The sequence below is a fragment of the Delphinus delphis genome, chromosome 14 (genome assembly GCF_949987515.2).
Source record: "Delphinus delphis chromosome 14, mDelDel1.2, whole genome shotgun sequence".
Taxonomy (NCBI): domain Eukaryota; kingdom Metazoa; phylum Chordata; class Mammalia; order Artiodactyla; family Delphinidae; genus Delphinus; species Delphinus delphis.
The window spans coordinates 20629287-20649533 of NC_082696.1; the positions used below are offsets into that span (position 1 = coordinate 20629287).

The 20247-nt window shown below is 41.9% G+C and overlaps 1 protein-coding gene across 1 annotated transcript in view; it reads right to left on the reverse strand.

The window, feature by feature from the left end:
* Window positions 1-19472, reverse strand: part of STX11 (syntaxin 11) — a 39800-nt gene extending 20328 nt beyond the window's left edge. The window contains exon 1 of the mRNA XM_060029854.1: window positions 19264-19472. The gene's annotated coding sequence lies outside the window, so the exon portion shown is untranslated. The remainder of the gene's footprint in view (window positions 1-19263) is intronic.
* Window positions 19473-20247: the final 775 nt, after the last annotated feature.

Sequence of the window (20247 nt, forward strand, 5' to 3'; positions counted from 1 at the left end):
AAATTCTTAGCAGTACCCCTGATCAACAAGTGGTGTTGATGGAAAAGACATGCCCTGTTAATAAAAGCTCTTAACCTTGGGCATTTTGGGAGAGTGAGGCGAAGCTTCATTGGCAGTAATCTGCTGCCTTCTTAGCAGTCAGTGTGTGGCAACTCACAGGGAGGGCAAAGGGCTAGGAAAGTCAGAGCCCTGGAAATAAGTGGGGTACCCCTAGAAGAGAAGGTACAACAGAACCTGGGGAGCACATGGAAGAAAAGGAGACCAGCCTGTGTTGAGCCGTGGTCAACATATTAACTGGTTCTGTCTGGCAAAGTGTTTTTTGTTGTTGTCTTTCTTTTTCGGTACGCGGGCCTCTCACTGTTGTGGCCTTTCCCGTTGTGGAGCACAGGCTCTGGACGCGCAGGCTCAGCGGCCATGGCTCACGGGCCCAGCCGCTCCGTGGCATGTGGGATCCTCCCGGACCGGGGCATGAACCCATGTCCCCTGCATCGGCAGGCGGACTCTCAACCACTGTGCCACCAGGGAAGCCCTGGCAAAGTGTTTTTAATAGTTCTTTAGTTGAGGGGGAAAAGCTAACTGTCAATCTATATACTTATATGAATGCATGCTTACATTATTTGTATTAAAACAAAAAGTATAATTCTCAAAAAAAAAAAGTAGCATCAATTTCTCTACTCTTCCAATCTGGGTTTGGCCGTGAGACTTTCTTTGACCGAGAGGACAACAGAAAACATGCTGCAAGCAGAGGCTTGAATAGCACTAGCATACTGGGGCTTGTCCCCTCTTACTACTAAGAGCTCTGAAAGCTCTATGTGTGGAAGCTCAGGCTAGCCTCCTGGAGGATGATGATCATATGGAAAGAGAGGTCAGCCCCCAGGTGACCCACCGCTCCATCTGCATGACTGAGCCCAAGTGACGCCATTGGAAGAAGCACTCAGTATTTACTTTCTGCCAGCTACTGTGGTAGAAGTTTTACATAGATTATCTCATTTAACCCTCATAACCATAAGAGATAACAAATCGTGATTTGGTGATGGTTTGTTACCCTGACAAAGCTAACTGATACACCCCTCTTTAGGTTTCTCTATACCCCAAGATGTGTGTTCTTCTTAAACAGGACCTAGGAGGACGATGAGACTCATGGATCAATCATAATTTTTGGAAAGTAAATACTGTTGCATTCATTGCAATGAACAGAGTTCACTGCTACAATTAAAAAACACAAACATAATAATTGTCCTGTTGATATATGACACCTACTTGATGATCATGGCCTAAGTACACACCTGGATTTTGATTCAGTATACATTTACAATTTTCTATTCATATTGTATACAAACGTTAATGTAAAGCATACACATAAAAGGAGCATGTGTTTCTTAACACGTCTGAGGACAGTCTTCCTTTCCTTTTGAGGAATATGGTCATAAGCATGGTGAGGAGAAAAAAAAAATGATGCTAAAAAAAGATTATCTCATACACAAGCAGCCTCCACAAGCAAGATTCTGCAGAAGCTGTTTGATAATGCAGTATGCTAAATCGGGGTTCTTGAGCAGTGGGGGCAGGACAGCACAGAGATACTAGGCAGTTCTAACCTTGGCTGAGTTTCAGTGTGATAAGAGGTTCTGAAAACTTGAAAAGCCAGTTTTGAAATGGAGGTAGATAGTTAAGTGTATCACAAGTCTATTGTTCAGATCACTAAAGTAAAGAACACCAGTTAGGCAAAATACAACTTCCAAACACGACTCTCCTGCCATATTCCAAACCTCCCTTTGTCATCCAAGACTGAACCAGAGACAATTCTTGCTAACAAATGAAAAAGAATAAAAATTAGTGTAATGTGTACCAGGTTCCTAAGGAACATTAGAAGTGGATTAAGACCCTACTAGTCTTTCAGAGTGTTTAAGGTAATCAGGATACTGCTTCTCAGTTGTAGAATCTGGTTAGAATTCCACATCCACTCAGGGCAGTGGAAGAGAGTGGCTAAGTGTCCAGCCTGAGAAGACAAACTCTGCCACCCCTGGGACTAACCTGGGCTCTCTCACTGGTTTCAGGGTTCCCAGCAGTAAGAGAGGGCGATTCCTAATAGATAAGTGCTTTTCAAACGTCTGCTGATGTCACAATTCCTTGCAGTCACCTTCTCTCTGCCTTATCTTCCACATGTATAAATACCAACTGCGTAAGATGAGGAAGAGAATTAAATGAGATAATCCAGGTAAAGCTCTTAGAAGAGTGCCCAGCAGACAGTAAGCACTCTGTATATACGCCCGATTATCGTCTATTCTGTGATTTTAATTTACTCAAAGAATGAATGCAGATTCAGTAACTATTAGTATAAATAGTGCATTTGTTGATATACTGCTAACAGTTTATTACTAACAGTTTGTTACTCATCTCATAATCGTAAGTGAACACTAATACCTGTGGGTCACCAGATTGTTTAAGGTTTACAATAACTTTTTTTTCCAACTCTTTTTTTGTAAAAATTTCTTTTTTTCTGAGTATGAATGCAACCCTTGCTCTTTGAAAAGAAGAAATAATCCAATGACAGAATTGTTTTACATGGAAAGTAAACATGTCTCATCGTTTAATACCACTATATATAATGACTATAAAATAACCAATGATAAAAGGCTAATACATATTCTTCCAGACTCTTTTCTAATCTAGAAAGTTGTGAATTCTTAAGAGACAGCATCCAGAAGAACTGACCCTGATACTGTCAGTTATCAGTTAAATGAACTATGGAACATTTTCCTCGTAAACTGCAAGAGTTCTCTGGGTTTCCTCCTGCCAGGGAACCCCTCAGGGATGCAGGGCTATAGGGCAGGTACCACCATACTTTTCACCACCAACATTTTCGTGCAGGTGGTATCAGGTAAAAAGGAACACCGAGGGCAACCTGGAAAGGGAAAGGAAATTCTTTAAAAAAGAGAGAGAATCCTCATGTTTTACTTTCACACTTAAGAATCCCAAAGTGGTTACTCCGATTCCACACACTTGGGAGACTGAGTCTTGAAGTGCCTAAGCCAGTCTGAGGACTGCTATGTTCAGGACTCGGGGTTTGTAAAGTCAGTGGCTAGGCTTTCTTGTGGGAACAGATGGACAATTTTAATTCAGTAAACATCCTTCGAACATCTCCCTCATAAACGTCTCACAGAGGTAAGCCCCATTCCCCACCCCATGAGGTTTTGTTGCTCGTGGGGGAGCGGTGTTTGTTTTGCTTTCCAGGAACATACTGGGAAGAAGTCTTGCTCATCAGCTAACTGGCTTGAGTCCTGAAAACAAATGTGGCGCGTGTGAGAAAAAGCACTCCCCTGGGTGTCAGAGGACTGCTCCCCGCTTCCTTCTCTAGCTGTATAAAGTAGAGCGAGACATTTCATATCTCTGAGTGTCAGTTTCTCCATCTGTAAATTGGCAATGACACTATCTCATAAGGGTTTCTTTTTTGATCAGTAAATGAGGTAGATAATGTATATAAAAGCACTCTGTAAATTTAAACGTCGTTTACAAACATGGTGTTAGGAGTTATTATTTTGCACAGTTGCCACTCACAATCAGTTTATTTCACCAGGTAGTTCATTTAAAATACTACAAGTACTACTCCTTAAGAAACATGTGCAGACCAAGTGATTTTAAATGATACTGAAAAACCCAGCAACTATTCTAATATCAGTTTCTATATTATTCCTAACTCAAGTGACAGAATATTAATGCCCTATGTTCACTCAGAACCTCAGCGAAGTATGAGTTAAATGCCTTGCATTTACTGTATACAAGATGTCCAAGGAAACAAACTCATTTATCATAATGAAATTTGAAGGGAATATCTCACATTACACTTATCAAAGAAGACAAATAACAACTTTTTGAAAACAAAACTGACAAACTAAAAAGCAGAAGCTGACCAAATTTCTTATACATTTACCCCAATATAAACTGTTCCACATAGCAGTTGTGTTGCTTATTACTAATATAGAATCAACATCAAAAATATAATCTTACAGATTTTTTTAAATTAACAGAATTTTAAATTTCCCTTATATCTGAGCTTCTATTTTGTATTAAAGAGATGCTGCATCTTTGCAGTGGTAATTGGTAACTTTCATAATTGGAATCAGGGGATAACCTCCTATCCGACCAAAACTGCAGAAAATTCTATAGCTAAAGAATAACTTTATTTGTTCTCTCATGAAGAAACTATCAATATCCATGTAGAATAATTACCAGCAACCATGAAACACATACAATTTTTTTTTTTTTTTTTTTTTTTTTTGCGGTACGCGGGCCTCTGTTGCGGCCTTTCCCGTTGCGGAGCACAGGCTCCGGACGCGCAGGCTCAGCAGCCATGGCTCACAGGCCCAGCCGCTCCGCGGCACGTGGGATCCTCCCGGACTGGGGCACGAAGCCGTGTCCCCTGCATCGGCAGGTGGACTCCCAACCACTGCGCCACCAGGGAAGCCCAACACATACAATTTTAAATATCATACCTTTCACTTTTCTGTTGAGCATTCATTACACTGTAATAAGATTTTAACATTATATTTTTTAAAAATCTCAATTGTATTAACTAAAATATATTCAAGACTGTAGAAATCATGGCATCTTGTTAGCTAAACCAAGTTGGGCACTGTGTTAACTAGCTTCTAAGTAATATTCATGAAATAGACTATGTGATTTAATGTTCTTGTGCACATCTTCAGGACACATATGCCTGCACAAGCCACTGGGACAGACACTTTCATGTGTTTATTCAACAGGTATTTTGTGAGTATCTATTGTACTATGTGCCAGGAAATAAGAGGGGATGAGGTTAACTCAGTGGGCAAAAGAGTCATGGTCTCAGTCCTTTAAAAATATATATTTTAGGGCTTCCCTGGTGGCGCAGTGGTTGAGCGTCCGCCTGCCGATGCAGGGGACACGGGTTCGTGCCCTGGTCCGGGAAGATCCCACATGCCGCGGAGCAGCTGGGCCCGTGAGCCATGGCCGCTGAGCCTGCGCGTCCAGAGCCTGTGCTCCGCAACGGGAGAGGCCACAACAGTGAGAGGCCCGCGTACCGCAAAAAAAAAAAAAAAAAATATATATATATATATATATATATTTTAGATAAGCAAAAAATGTTTATAGAAAGCTTTTTTTTTTAAAATTTATTTATTAATGGCTGTGTTGGGTCTTCGTTTCTGTGCGAGGGCTTTCTCCTGTTGTGGCAAGCGGGGGCCACTCTTCATCGCCGTGCGCGGGCCTCTCGCTATCGCGGCCTCTCTTGTTGCGGAGCACAGGCTCCAGACGCGCAGGCTCAGTAGTTGTGGCTCACAGGCCTAGTTGCTCCGCGGCATGTGGGATCTTCCCAGACCAGGGCTCGAACCCGTGTCCCCTGCATTGGCAAGCAGATTCTCAACCACTGCGCTACCAGGGGAGCCCAGAAAGCATTTTTAAAGACATAAACGAAAATTTCAAAAATGTGAAATAAGACTTTTGAAATATTTAAAATACAGGTATAGCTGAAACTAAACTTATGTAACTTGCTCATTCTCAACAATTTAAAGACATAACTATGAAGACAATGAGGGAAATACATCTTCAGTTGTCTGTGTAATTACAAAATTTTTCTTAATTTCAATAACTGGTGTCATCTATGACATGAAGATATAACAGCTTAGAATTTAAATCATGCTGCAAAGTCGAATAAACCTGCAGTGGATTCCCAGCTCTCAGCAAATTGGAAAAACACTATCCATCTCCAGGGGCGCTCAGTAAGGTGCCTGAGACACAGTGAGTGAGTTCTCAACAAAGGCAAGTATTTTCTCACATGATACTTATGGTTTTACTAATGTTGGTAAACATACACACTCTCCGTAACTATCAACAGGAAAATCTGTAAATGAGAGCTACTCACTTTTAACTTCACTGCCCTTAGTCTGTCCTGGCCCAAAGAAACTCTACTACGGCCACGTCATCCTGCCCTGCAACCAGAGATATCTCACCCCTCCCAATCCCTATCCAAATTCAAAACTTGCCCACTTAGGGACTTCCCTGGTGGTCCAGTGGCTCAGAATCCAAGCTCCCAATGCAGGGCACCCGGGTTCGATCCCTGGTCAGGGAACTAGAACCCGCATGCCGCAACTAAAAGATTCCGCATGCTGCAACTAAGACCCAGCGCAGCCAAATAAATAAATACATATTAAAAAAAAAAAAAGACAAAAAACTTGGGACTTCCCTGGTGGCGCAGTGGTTAAGAATCCGCCTGCCAGTGCAGGGGACAAAGGCTCGAGCCCTGGTCCGGGAAGATCTCACATGCTGCAGAGTAACTAAGCCCACGAGCCACAACTACTGAGCCTGCGCTCCGCAACAAGAGAAGCCACTGTAATGAGAAGCCCACGCACCACGACGAACAGTAGTCCCTGCTTGACGCAACTAGAGAAAGCCTGTGCGCAGCAATGAAGACCTAACACAGCCAAAAAATTAATTAACTAAAAAAAAAAAAGAAAAAGCTTGCCCACTTAAACATCCCAATCCTATGTTCCATCCTCTACTTTTTTAAGGCAGTAAATAGCTATTTTGATGAATGTATCTGTTCTTATGTGCTAGTAGCTTAACATACTACTCAATCCAGAAAACACACTTGTATGTTTAAAGAAGACCTATATTCTGGGTAAAATGGCAAATTAAACATTACTTTTGTTCCCTTCCAAAATTCCACTAAAGGAACTTTTGAAAAGGCATACACCAATGAGGTAAAAAACAAGATAGAAGAGAGCAGCAACAAAATTTTGGAAGTCGTATAGCAAATGGGCAGTGACAACTAGCCCAGCAGATACAAGAAAGTTGAATCCTAAGCAAAGAGTGGAGAAGGCCAAGAAATGATTACACCATAAATAAGTACTCAAAGGTTCAGGAACCAGAATTGAAGGCAGAGTACTTACGGAAAACGAGGTGATGGTGGCGGGGTAACAACAAATATGTTTGGTTAGAAGCCTTTTTAACAAGTGAGTGTATCCACCATCCCCTGTCCTACCCTGGCAGGAGAGGAGCAAGGCTAGCCTCTGAATGTAGACTGGGTTAGAGATACCCACCTGGAGAGAGGAGGATTAAGTGAATGTTTTTATAGGGAATGTTGGACCTCCAAGCCCTCTGTTCACCTACCATCCAGCACACTGACCTATGTCCTATAGGCAGAAGAATGGAAGACCATTTTCCATAAAGTAGAAAGAAAGAAAAAGAAGTAAAAAATAACAGAAAAGATGAGGAATTTAGGGGTCCAATCCTTTAAGTTCAAATTCCAAATAATAGGAATTGCAGAGAGAGGACATTATACAAGGAGAGAGAAAGAGACAGAGAGAAACAGATCACCTACAAAACATTAAAGGTCAAAACACTTAAAACTAATGGAACATGGGACTTCCCTGGTTGCACTGTGGTTAAGAATCCGCCTGCCAATTCAGGGCACGCAGGTTCGAGCCCCGGTCCGGGAGGATCCCACATGCCACGGAGCAGCTGGGCCCGTGTGCCACAACTACTGAGCCTGCACTCTAGAGCCCACAAGTCACAGCTGCTGAGCCTGCGAGCCACAACTACTGAAGCCTGCATGCCTAGAGCCCGTGCTCCGCAACAAGAGAAGCCACTGCAATAAGTCCACGCACCATGACGAAGAGTAGCCCCCGCTTGCCGCAACTAGAGAAAGCCCGCGCTCAGCAATGAAGACCCAACACAGCCAAAAATAAAAATAAATAAAAATTTATTTTAAAAAAAGCTAATGGAACAATGCCTTTTAAACTTTTGAGGAAGATGTATTTTCAACCCAGAATTCAATCAAACCATCAATCAAATGTGAGAGTAGAATAAAGACATTCTCAGATTTACAAAGTCTCAAAATTTTTTTATATCCTATGTTCTCTTTCTCAGGAAATAAGGAAATGAAGCAGAAAATATACAAAATAAAGAATCCTAACGTGAGTTTTAACAGAGGAAAGAGGCAAAGGCATTCCAGGATGATGGCAAACGGAAACTCTAAGATAATAACTATGAACCTGGCTGAAAAGATATCTGTCTAGATTAGGTGAGTAGGCGGCAGGAGAGATTTCTTCAGAAAAATGAAACTGATAGAATGCCTTATGGGTCAAAATTGCTGGAGCAGAGATTTAGACAATTTGGGGTTGAGTAGGTTGTGAGTGTAAATGAAACTAACAACAACAATAAAAACCAATTAACTTCCAGAAAAAACATTATGTAGTTGCAGGAAATAATCATGATATAATACATGGCTCAGCTGTGACTAGCATTTTCATAATCATAAAAATAAAATCATGGAATACTGATCTAACAAGTTAGAATGGAATTGTGTTGGGAGGATGGGAGGAGGGGACAGAAAGGGTGCGTGTCTGGGGAAAAGGTGTGAAAATGAGCTAAAACACCATCTTCCATACAGAGCAGTCAATAGGTCATGCCTAAAACAAAACAAAAAACAATCAAGAAATAGTAACAGAAGAGTGTTATTTAGAGACATGAATATAAATACTAAAAGAAACAGCAAAAATAGTCGAAAGTAGTTGCCTTTCGGAAGGGGGAAATTAAACAGACTTTTTGTCATTAGACTTTTATTTTTCATTAAATGTTTTATGGAACTAGTTGACTCTAATTATGTATGAGTAAGTTTGATGAAACTAAAAACTAGAGAGAGAAAGAGGAAAGAAGGAGGGCAGGAAGGGACGCAGAAAAGAAGGGTGGGAGGGAAGAAAGCAGGAAGGAAGAAAAAAGGCTTTCTAGATATCCAAAACACTAATCCAAAGGGCAATGGTGTGAATTTATGAGTTTGGCTTGGCGCTAAGCAGGAACTCTTTAGGAATCCTCCGTCTTGTCTGCTCACTTCTTTCTCTCTCTCTTTCTCATGTAAACATCTCTTTACAGGTTCTGCTTTAGACTGAACACTTATACACATTTATAAGTGGAATCTGAAACTCTCCTCAAGTTAATATTTTGACTGAACTAAATCCAAAATTCCTGCCAGGGTTAAAAAAAAATCTGAAAAAGAAAGTGATCCTAAAATAAAGCTCAAATAATAAATAATTAATTTTTTTAGAAATTGAAAAGAACACAGCACTGGTGAAGCGGGGGAAGCCCTAGCAGATATTAACACCTATTATAAGACAATAATTAAAAGCGTGATACTTTTGCCAACCTGAAAATTAGATAAATGGACACAAATAAAACATGGAGAAATATACCAATTATATATAAAATATTAGTTTATGAAGAAGCAGCCATCAAAAAATAATAGGGGAGGAAAAAATTTAAGCAACTAGATGATGTAATTGACTAGCAAGAATGTATTTCTCTCTAATCCTTACCAAAGACCCCATAATATACCTCAAGAACATCAAAGAATTAAAAATGCAAACATCAGTAACAGAAGTATTACTAGAAAATAAAGTGGAATATTTATCAGTACTCTGGGATAATAACTTTCTATGGGATTTGAGGTTGTGGAAGAACTCTCAAAGAAAAAGACAACCAAATCTGATTATATAAAATTTGAAATCTCTATGCAACAAGAAAGAATGATAAATACTAAAAATTAAAGCAAGAGATTGGAAGAAAATATTTGCACAAAACATAATAGACATTAGGTAGGTACACAAAATTATGTGAATAGACAACCTCAACTGATAAGACGATATACAGAAAGACAATCACAGGAGATAAAATATTCTCAATAAAAATATGAAATGATAGTATCTGCTCTTTAGCAAATAAATACAAATTAAAAATAAGATACTAATTTAGACTTATTAACGTAGACAAAAATGAGGGGGGGAAATCACAATACAATGTTTATCAATGCTTTAGTTACTAGATGGAAAGAATAAAATTGAAAATACTATTGTGTATTTATGCTGCTGTCAGTGGTAGGTGTAGGTATCTAGATGTCAACAGAAAGGAGAAAATGTTCGTGGCACTCTAAGTTTCAGCAAAGGGCAATTAATACCTTGAGAAGTTTTCTAATTAAACAACAACAAAATTATGCTGACTACATGGAATTTTCTTCTACAAACTGTTAAGCTTTTCAGATGAGTTGACACTACTATAGTTTTGACTCTTTAAGGGATAAGCTTCATCCTCTAAAGAGTTCTACATTTCCAAAAGGAGAAAAATATTACAGTTCACCACCATAGCTTTTTATTAAAAAATTCTCATTCTCAATGAAAACATAAAAGTTGACATAATTTACAAAAGTATTCAATTGGATTCACAGTGGTTAAACTCGTCACCCACCTACACTGCAGCAATAAACCAAGCTCGAACTATGCAAAATAGAAAGTGTAAGAACAAATGTTTAGAATTATTTCCTCACCATTCATATACTCCCTATATACAATATTTATAGTAAAAGCAAGAAAAAAATTAGAACATATATTGAGCATTACTTGCAATACCAAGGAATATGCCAAAGCATGGAAGTAAAGATGTGAGAAAACATTGCAGATGGTCATCATAGGACATCACATGTCCATTCACTTAAAAATCACACTTCCAGTCTGAGTTATATTTCACTTGCACTATAGTCTTTAATTCCAGTTTTTAGTATCAACGTTGTTTTGAGATGCTGGATGGTGTAGATATGTTTATGTTGACTTAAATGAGATACAGCAGAGCATTCTACACCTGCATCTACATCTAGTAAATGCTGCCCCATGATGACTTAATCCTCCCTTCTCTGCGATCAGCCAAATGGATGGTATCCTTTTTTTCTTTTTTTGAACCAGGGACTGAACCTGGGCTTTGGCAGTGAACGTGCCAAGTCCTAACCACTGGACTGCCAGGGAATTCCCCAATGGATGGTATTAGCATCCATTGGGGAATTAGCATGAGTTGAGCTGCTAAACCAGGTAGAGGCTACCAACTGCAATACAAGTGTTGCATCCCCTCTCAGCAGAGCTGAGAAAGTGAAGTGGAAAGATGAGAAGTCAGAGCAGACACTGACCTCTAAGCAAAGGTTCTGCAACCTTGGTCTATAATAAGACCCAAAGGCAAATCTGTCAAGCGCCCTCCTAGGCCATAATCATCAGATTCTTAAAATTAACTCTGAAAAAGCTGTAATATAATCTCATGATTTTCAGAGCTTTAAGTTTACATCATTTTACTGTATATTACATATTAAAATATTAACAAATTAGCTTCTAGCAATGGCACATGGAAAGAGACACACAGAAACTTCCTTCCCTGTTCCTCAGCATCTATTTTATTCAATAAATGAAGGAGTCATTTTCTTGTTCTCTCTTTGCCAGTGTGTGCACTCACATACTATAAACACACACCACGCGCACACACACACATGCATGTGAAGGATGGGTCAGTTTTGAACTACAGAGACCAAAAGATCTTCCTTTGTTTAAAAAGAGGTCCCTTGTCTTATAACCAAAGCCAGGCTCATAGCTTCTATTTTTATATAAATTGTGTTTCATAAGAGTGGGACACTTTCTCTGACCTTAGATTAAGCTGCGTTCCTGACTCCATGATCTCACACTTTCTTATACCTCCTCTTTCCTAATATTCATCATATTCCATTGTTAATTGTTTCATTGCTTGTCTTCTTTGCTTGCCAATAAGCTCCATGGGGTCAAGGGCTGTACTTACTGTGTTTTCCATGCACCCCAAAATGTCCAGCTAATAGAAGAGGCTCAATAAATATCTGTTGAATAACTATGCTTGCTAGACTGATTATGTCTTTCAATCCTTTTTGATGAGGCTAGGTGTCCTGTACACCAAGATGAAGAAGACAGTCATTGCCCTCAAGGTGCTCACAGGCTGGTAGGGAGGATAATGATAAAAAAATGTAATAATAGGGGGACATATGGGTTTACTTTCTGAGCTCAGTAGAAAATGGTGAACTCAACTGGATAAGGGGAAGGGAAGGCTTCCTAGAGAAGGTGATGTCTGAGCTGATTCTAAACGGTTTAACAGGGGTTAGCGGGCAAGGAGAAGGGGAAGGGACCAGGCAGAGACAACCTGAGCAAAGGCATAAAGCATTGAAGGTATAGGAACTAGAGCAATTTGGTACTGCAGGAGTGAACCAAACATATCAATATGTGCTAGGAGTTTTACCAGATTATTCTTTAGGTGACTAACATTTCCGACAATGACCTGACTCAAATTCAGTGTTTTTCCTTTTGAAGAAAAATAATTATTCCCCATTTCAATGAATCAGATAATATATTTTCCTGACACAGTTAATCTGTCTCATCCTATTAGACAGTCATTTAAAGCTTTAAGACAGCACCTCAAAGTTTCATCTGGCATAAGATTTTTCTGGAAAATCTTACTCTCCTAGGAAGTTTACTGATTCTTATAAATTCACTGATCCCCCCCCCCCCCGGCTTTTATCTACAACTATTCCAGGAATTTGGCATCTCTCCCCCAGTTATCAAGATAGTAAAAAGCCAAGCCAGAAACATCTGCCTCTCTCCAGCAATCCTGGTCAGAAGCCAGCCAAGGAATTTGGGCCAGGCTCCCCATTGGCCACACCAGGAATATGCTATGAAAGACAAGGGGTGAATATCACTATATCAAGCCTGCTGGGATTAAGGCTCAGGTGCTCCTCTGTTCCACAGTTCCCATGGCTTCTTGCTAATCTGAAAAATTCCAATAGGCTTGGTCACCCTCAAGGGCATAATGGTTCAGGGCAACGGGTCTTAAACCATAGCATGGATCAAAATCATCTGGGGAAAATGTGTTGAAAATGTCGATTCATGGGCTCCACTTTTAAAGATTCTGTTCTAGTAGATCTTGAAAGTTGGCCTGGACTTCCCTTTCTGTTTTCTTTTTGTTGTTGTTCCTTGGTTCATAGAGGATGTTTTAAAATATCTCAGGCAATTCTGATCTTATAACCTACAGGCTACATACTGAGATTCACTGGAACAGTTTGGGGCCTGTCAAAGGCTTATAAAAAAGGGAAAGGGGAGGATGGAGAGAAGAGAGAGAAAATGTAGCTTAATATCACAAAACTGTTTACCACTTAACAAGGGTAAAGCCTTGAATTGCAGCAAAGACCAGCACTTCTGTCGGTGGTCTGGACAGCCTGGGTGTTTGGTTAGCTTTCTCTACTGTGCACCCCACTCCACTCATCCTAGCCAAGCCTCACCTGGCTCTTCTGCGACTAATCTTCCCAGGATGAAGGCTACTGTCTTCTTGCTCTCTGGTTGGCTATTTGAAATCCTTAAGGGCCTTAATGCCAGCTTTCTGGGCTTCACTCATCAGGGCAATGATCTGGGTTAGAAAGAAACGGCAAGGCCCTCGCAGAGAACGCTGTCTTCCAGAGAAATGTAGTGGATGATGTGATACTCAGATCCCTTCACGACCAAGGCCCCTGTTCCCCCGGCTGCCAGGAACATTGGCTGCGGAAGGTTCACAGCTCCAGGAATTGCCCTTGACTAAAGGGAGTTGCTTTGTCCAAGATTACACTTTCTGCCTGAATGCAGGCCACGTGATGTTGGCGATACAGTGACCAGCTCCCTTGCTTCATGGTGGCAGAACGATTCTGAAGGGCCATCCCACCTCCAAAGCTCCCCACTGTTGAGACCACCATTGTACGTGCGCTGCAGTTAATTCTTCCCTCTGCGTAATCCTGCTGCCCTCCCTCCCTGCCAAGTGTTATTCCCAGGGCACCTCCTCATAAATTTCTTGTGTGCAAATCTCAGAGTTTGTTTCCAGGAAACCTGACCTAAGGTACTGGACTTGCCTCTTTTAGTCAAGTAGTGAGAGCACAGCATACTGGGCCTCTGCACCTTACTTCTTGGGTAACGTTGGGTGGTCCCCTAATCTCTCCCAGGGTCTCTTTCCTCATCTAAGAATTCGAATACAGACAACAATAGTAATAATACTTATTATATCTGTTTTGCCAGGCTTTTATGAGAATTAAAGGAGAAAATATCCATGAGAGTACTTCGTAAGTAATGAAGAACTGTACAGTCTTGTCAGCTAACATCACTATATGTTGGTTTACCATGTGATAATCAGGAAAGAGGAGAGGAAGAAGTGGGATATCTACTAATATTATACAATTCATCTTACACACTGTGCCTGACTTTATCTGAAATTAAAAGATTTGTGTCACTAGTCAATACACCCAGGCACATAATAGAAAATTTTAAAAAAAAACAACCCAGGAGGTGAGACATGCATTGCTGCAACCCTGAAACTGAAACAGAAGTGACAACAATCCTTGTTCACTCTTTTTCCATATGAAGATAGCAGGAGAGTTATTTCCACTACTCTGAAAAGTCAGAATTCACATGATTACCCAAAAGGTTATGCAATGAGCAATGAAATGTCATTTTATATCTCTGAACAGAGAAACAAGTAAAACAACTGGGTATACAAAATGGGGAACACTTTTCTAAGCAACTTGTTATTTCTGGATTACCTTGATACCGTATCCACTAAAAAGAAAAAAAAAGTACATTAACTGAAAACATTTAATTAGCTCAAGAAAGATAACTGGAAATTACCAATCCTAAAACGTCTCCCTACTAAAAATTACCAAATTATTGAGTCTTACAAAGAACTTGAATGAGATGCACAGATAATGTCTGGTATCCACAGACTCAGAAGGAGTGACCAGCAAATGACTTACTCTGACAGACGGTTTCATTATCAGCAAAAGTCACAGAATGGTTAGCACTCGGAGGCTTAGAGACCTACCAGAGCCCCTAACTCTCGCAATGCTCCGCTCTCAGGGAAACCACAGTCAAAATGAGGAGGCCAGACAAACCCACATGAAATATTAACCAAAACCCTTCCCTGTATTGTTCTCTGAGCACTGAATGAATTACAGGCAGGCATAGAGGAATTTAGACCAAGGGGTAAACATGTGGGCTGGATCACCCCGGAAGGCTTCATGTCAAGTCTCATATAATGAGAAACTATAAATATCTAGATTTCCTGGTAAAGCTAAAGAAATGCTGAATGAAACATTTTGTTTGTACGTGGAGAAAACATTTCAAAACTTCTAGTTTTAGATATTTGAACATTTTCAAACTTCCAGTGAGTTTGCTGATTCATTTAGGTACAACATTAATTCAACGTCTATAATCCTTACATGGTCCAACGTAGAGGCCCCTGAGGAAAAAGAGAATTAGACCGTGTTTGCTGAAGAAAACTCAGAGAATTATTCAATGCCAAGGTAGGCCGAATCATGAAATGATGAGAATAGTGAAGAGTTGGGGTCAGATTTTTTTTTTAGGGGGGGGGAGGTGGGGTTGTTAGTCAAAAATATCTTTGTCGGGACCAAAGGAATCGACCTGAAAATAGAAATGAGGGCCCGAACCAGGAAACCTGAATCATTTTGCTCAGCAAAAATCAAGAAAACAGGGGACACAGCAGGGCCAGCTTCACTTACCAAGATTCTGGAAGTTAGAAGCAGGAGGGGCTGGTAAGTACCTGCTTTGGGGTGAAACCAGAACAAAATGGTCCCAGAAGGCAGATTCTAAACCAGGAGTATAAGATCTGGAGCTGTTATGGACCTGCCTGCATCTGTTAGTAAATCTTCTACCACCAGACTCTGCTCTGTAGATTAATACCTCCTGGCCAGCCTTTCTGCTTCCCTGTGGGAGCGATACTACAGGTCTTAGCAACAAAATATTGAGTGCATCTAAGAAACACGAGGTGCTAAACTGAGGCACTGGGAGGACAGTTGTGTGGAAGCTGTGGGAACCTTCGGTCACTCCATTAAAATGTTTTAAATTCCCAGGAGAAATGTTCTGATTATTCTAGGTTTATTCCTAGACCAACCAGGTATTTCTTGGGGTGAAGGTGGGGGGGAGGGAGGGGTGCCACAGCACAACAGGACCAGAGGGAGCCCCATCTCATGTATTGGTTGGGCTATTCCTGGTTGAGGGAGAATTGTCAGGATCAGGAGAGTGACTCTACTTTGAGTTCACCACAGTGTCTAAAACATCATTCATTCATTCATTCATTCACTCGTTCATTCATAAAGACACCGTATCAGAGCAGAGTGGTTAAGAATGCAAGGTCTGCAAAGGGGAAAGGTGAGGAGGAAGGATAAATTGGGAGTTTGGGATTAACATATACACACTACTATATATAAAATAGATAATCAACAAGGACCTACTGTATAGTACAGGGAACTCTACTCAATATTATGTAATAACCTATGTGGGAAAAGAATCTGAGAAAGAATCGATATATGTATATGTATAACTGAATCACTCTGCTGTACACCTGAAACTAACACAAAATTGTAAATCAACTCGAATATAAAATAAAAATCATATCAAAAAAAATTTTTAAAAGCAAGCAAGTTCTGGAACCTGACACTTGGGATCAATTTCCTGGCTCTGACAATTACTAACACTGCACTTCCTTCACCAGTGAAAAGTAGTTAACTATAGTACCTACCTCACAGAATTGCAATAAGGAGTAAAAGACTTGATTCACGTAATGAGCCTAGAATAGTGCCTAGAACATAATACGCACTCAATAAACTTTAGCTATTGTTAGTATTCATTCAAAAATGTTCCACGAGTACTGACTATATGCCAAACGCTGTGTGAGATCCTCATCATCCTTGAAACCAAACCAACTCTTCCATTTATGTTCCTACCTTAGTCATTAACTAGAAACGCGGGAGTCATCCTAACCTCCTCCTTCTCCCTCATTGCCCACTTCTGGGTTCTGTGGCCAGGTTCCACCTACTGAACATCTGTCAGCTCCTTCCCTCTTTTCCATTCCTCACTGTCACTACTTGACTCGAGCCTTCTTTAATTTCTCATCTTGAATATTACAACAATCTCCTCTGTGTCTCCCACAGAGAGTGGCCAGTGCCACTCTCATCCAATCTATTCTCTCTCTTGATTCTAAGTTGTCTTTTTAAAACAGGTATCTGACAATATCATTCGATTGACTAAAGTCCTTTACAGGATAAACTCTGAGCTCTTACATGACACACGGACCTTCGTGACCTGGCCCAGCCTGTCTCTCCAGGCCCCTCCCCAGCTGGTGTCCACCCCCAAACAGGCTGATCCTTCTGCTGGGTGTTCTAGTCCTCCATCCGCTGATGACTCCTCCTCTTACATTAAGGTTCATTATTTAATGAATACTTACTGCCTAACACTTATCATGACTGAAGCCTGTGCCAAGTTCAGGGAGTACAATGATGAAGATCACACTCAACCCCTTCTCATAGAAAAAGTAATTTTGACGCTCTTGAGAGAGAAATAAAGTATGGAAATTAAGGTAAAGTTGTCTCCAATTTACCACTGTTTCCGTCACTAGTTGGATATCTTACGGAATTGGAGAAGCTGAATATATTCTGGTATCAGGTCCAAAAGCACCTCAGCATGATTCCAGTCCCAACAGTGGATTTACTCATTTTGAGTCATACAGCTATAATGCGTTAGAAAAGGTTGATTTGAACTATAAAAAACAGTGATCAGAAAGTTGCTTCAATATAGAGTTATAACGTTTTTATGCCATTAATCAGTCACTTAAAAATGCCTGTGACTGTCTAGGGGTAATAACAGGCTAGACTTATTTTTACATGGTTATTAGATAACATGAAATATAGTCAATTCAGAATCTCTAAAAATCATGCCTTTCTAATTAATATATTTTTAAATCACTTATTGAAAGAAACACTGACGAATAAGCTCAACAGGCTGCCTACAAAGACAAGTAGATGATTAAACCCAAAACCTTCCTCGTTCTTCCAGAAATGATGACGCACTTCATTGAAAATCCCAGATCTGCAAGAACTTCAGTCATATTGGGACAGAGGCTCTACTGTGGGCATAGATCTGTCATTGCACTCACCTCCTTCTATTAGATTTTGCAGTGGATTTGCCAGGCTTCTACACCAGTCTTTAGGGCTCTTGTCAGCAAGATCCTGTCTTATTCTCAACTGTATAACCAGAGCTCGGTAAAGAGACTGGCACAGAGAAGGTGCCCAATGACTGTCTGCTGGGCTGAATTCAGCTCAACTCAGCTCCAACAGTGATGCTGTCCACTTCTCTATTGTGTCCCTTCCTAAGAGCTGCTAACCTGCTGCAACAGACCTATCAGCTTCAACATTTTAATTTCTTAGCTCCAATTGGTATCCACCATCTTCACAACTTTTCATGTGGCACTAACTTACTAAAGACAAACTGTCCAAAATATCTTGATTCAGAGTGACATACAATCACCAGGTAATGTGACATACTTCTACAACACCATCCCAATGAAAGTAATAACAAACCAGTTATTGAAGAGTGAAATTAATTTTCTCTTGGGCCTCTGTGGCAAAGCGCATGATTTTAATGGTTATCTTACATCAGTCTAGTGACCCTAGCTGGTATGCTGTACCATCAGGTGCTCTTGGAAACAAAACTTTAAACTGTTACTTCCTATACCACCAGCCCCAGTTTAGCAGCGCCTGCATTTCACATCTTAATTTTATTTTAAATACAGCCAGAGCAAACCTCACTTTTCAAAAGTTCATTAACAAAGTCTCACAATTAAGAGAGTAGCGCTATGACTCATTTTTGGATACCCGTGTGGAAATAACAACTCCTCCCTTTGCTGAGAAACGGCTTAAACAAGTGCATGAGAACCACAGGAAGTAATACAGATCTTGGCTACTATGAGCCGAGTCTAGATAGAATTCCCTCTCGGGACGGTGTGGTGCTTCTACGCGCTGCCACTACCTGTTGTCCCCATTCTTCTAAAAAGAAAACAGTCTTATGTGGGCTTGGAAGGAAATATTTCAAGGCAGTATCAACTTCTCCGTATTTCTTGGCTCCTGAGTCATACTGCCAAGTTCAAGTCAAGAAGTCCCCATTCTGGTATTTTTGAGAAAGTGCAACCTAATAGGAAGTGAAGAGATGATCAAACCGAAGTAATGCCTCAACTAATTTTTTTTTTTTTTAAATCAGCCTTTCGACTCAAAAACAAAAGTAGTCTTGGGTGGATACTGTATAAGGGAAGCCTACAACAGGTTACCTCTGAAATCATTTCTATGAAGCCCTAAATGCGCAGTCCCTTGTCCACTGGGAGAAAAAGCAATCACTCCGCTCGGTATTAGGAACCCAAATGCCGTGTTCCCCGACGTGCCGAGAGGCGGCAAGAGACCCCGACATCCCCCCAAAGGCATCCCTCGTGTCCCCGACCAAGCGAGTCGCCCCACAGCTCTCAGCGCACAGCCTAGCGGGGCGCGTCCTCGCTCCTAGGGGCGATGAACGAGAGAAAAAGAGACCCAAGGGGAGAAACACAAACCAGGAACGGGACCGCGCGTGCGAACCGAGAAGCCCTCTCCAGTGGGCGCCCGTGCCACGCTGGGCGCCGGGCGGGGATGGAAACCCGTGGCGCGACTCCTGGCGGATGGGCTCCCGGCGCCTCCAGCAGCTCCACTGCGACCGCCCCAGCTCCGCGCCACTGCCACCGCCGCATCTGGGCGCCAGCCCGGCACCCCGGGCGTCGGAAGTTCCTACAGTACGGGACCAGGCCCCGCCCCCGGACGGCGGCGCCGGATCCCCGCGCGCCCCGCCCCGCCCCACCCTGCCCTACCCCGCCCCGCCAGCAGCCAGGGTGCTCCGAACCACTGGGACCCCTCCCGCTCTCGCTTCCGCTTCCTCCCACTCCTGTGCGCCCCCGGATGCTCTGGGCGGAGGAGCTGAGAGCCGCGGAGTGCGCCGCCCGAGGCACGTAACCCCTTTTCCTAGCCACCTCCTCCTTGGCCGCCCCCCAGCGCCGGGGGCGTGGCCCAAAGGCGCGGGACTTTCCGCCGGGATCCCCCTGCGCTGGTGACGTTTGCTGGCCGTGCCGGTGCGTTTCCCGCGCGGTTGTGAGTGCTGGGGTGACTGAGAGGGGCTGCGGCCGGCTCTGCACCTGCCGCGCGACCCTGTCGGCGGGTCCCCCCGAGGCTGAGCACCGCCTTCCCAGAACCCACCCGGATTCAGCCCTTTCCAGTGAGCTTTAAACGCCAGCCCGGTTCATTCATTCATTCGTTCGTTCGATACTAACCTAGCGTCCACACAAGTGCTGAGGATACTGCGTGGCCAAAAGCACCGCCAAGACATTGCCCTCAAGGACCCGGCATTCCAGTGAGGAAAGATGAACAGATAAAGTGTTTATCATGTGAGGTTAGTGGTATCTTGAAAAATAAGGCTGAGGCTTAAAAAGTTAGAAAGTGCTCGAAAAGGGGGGTGAAAAAAAGACCTACATTGATGGGGAATGTCAAAGAAATGCAGGAGCCAACAG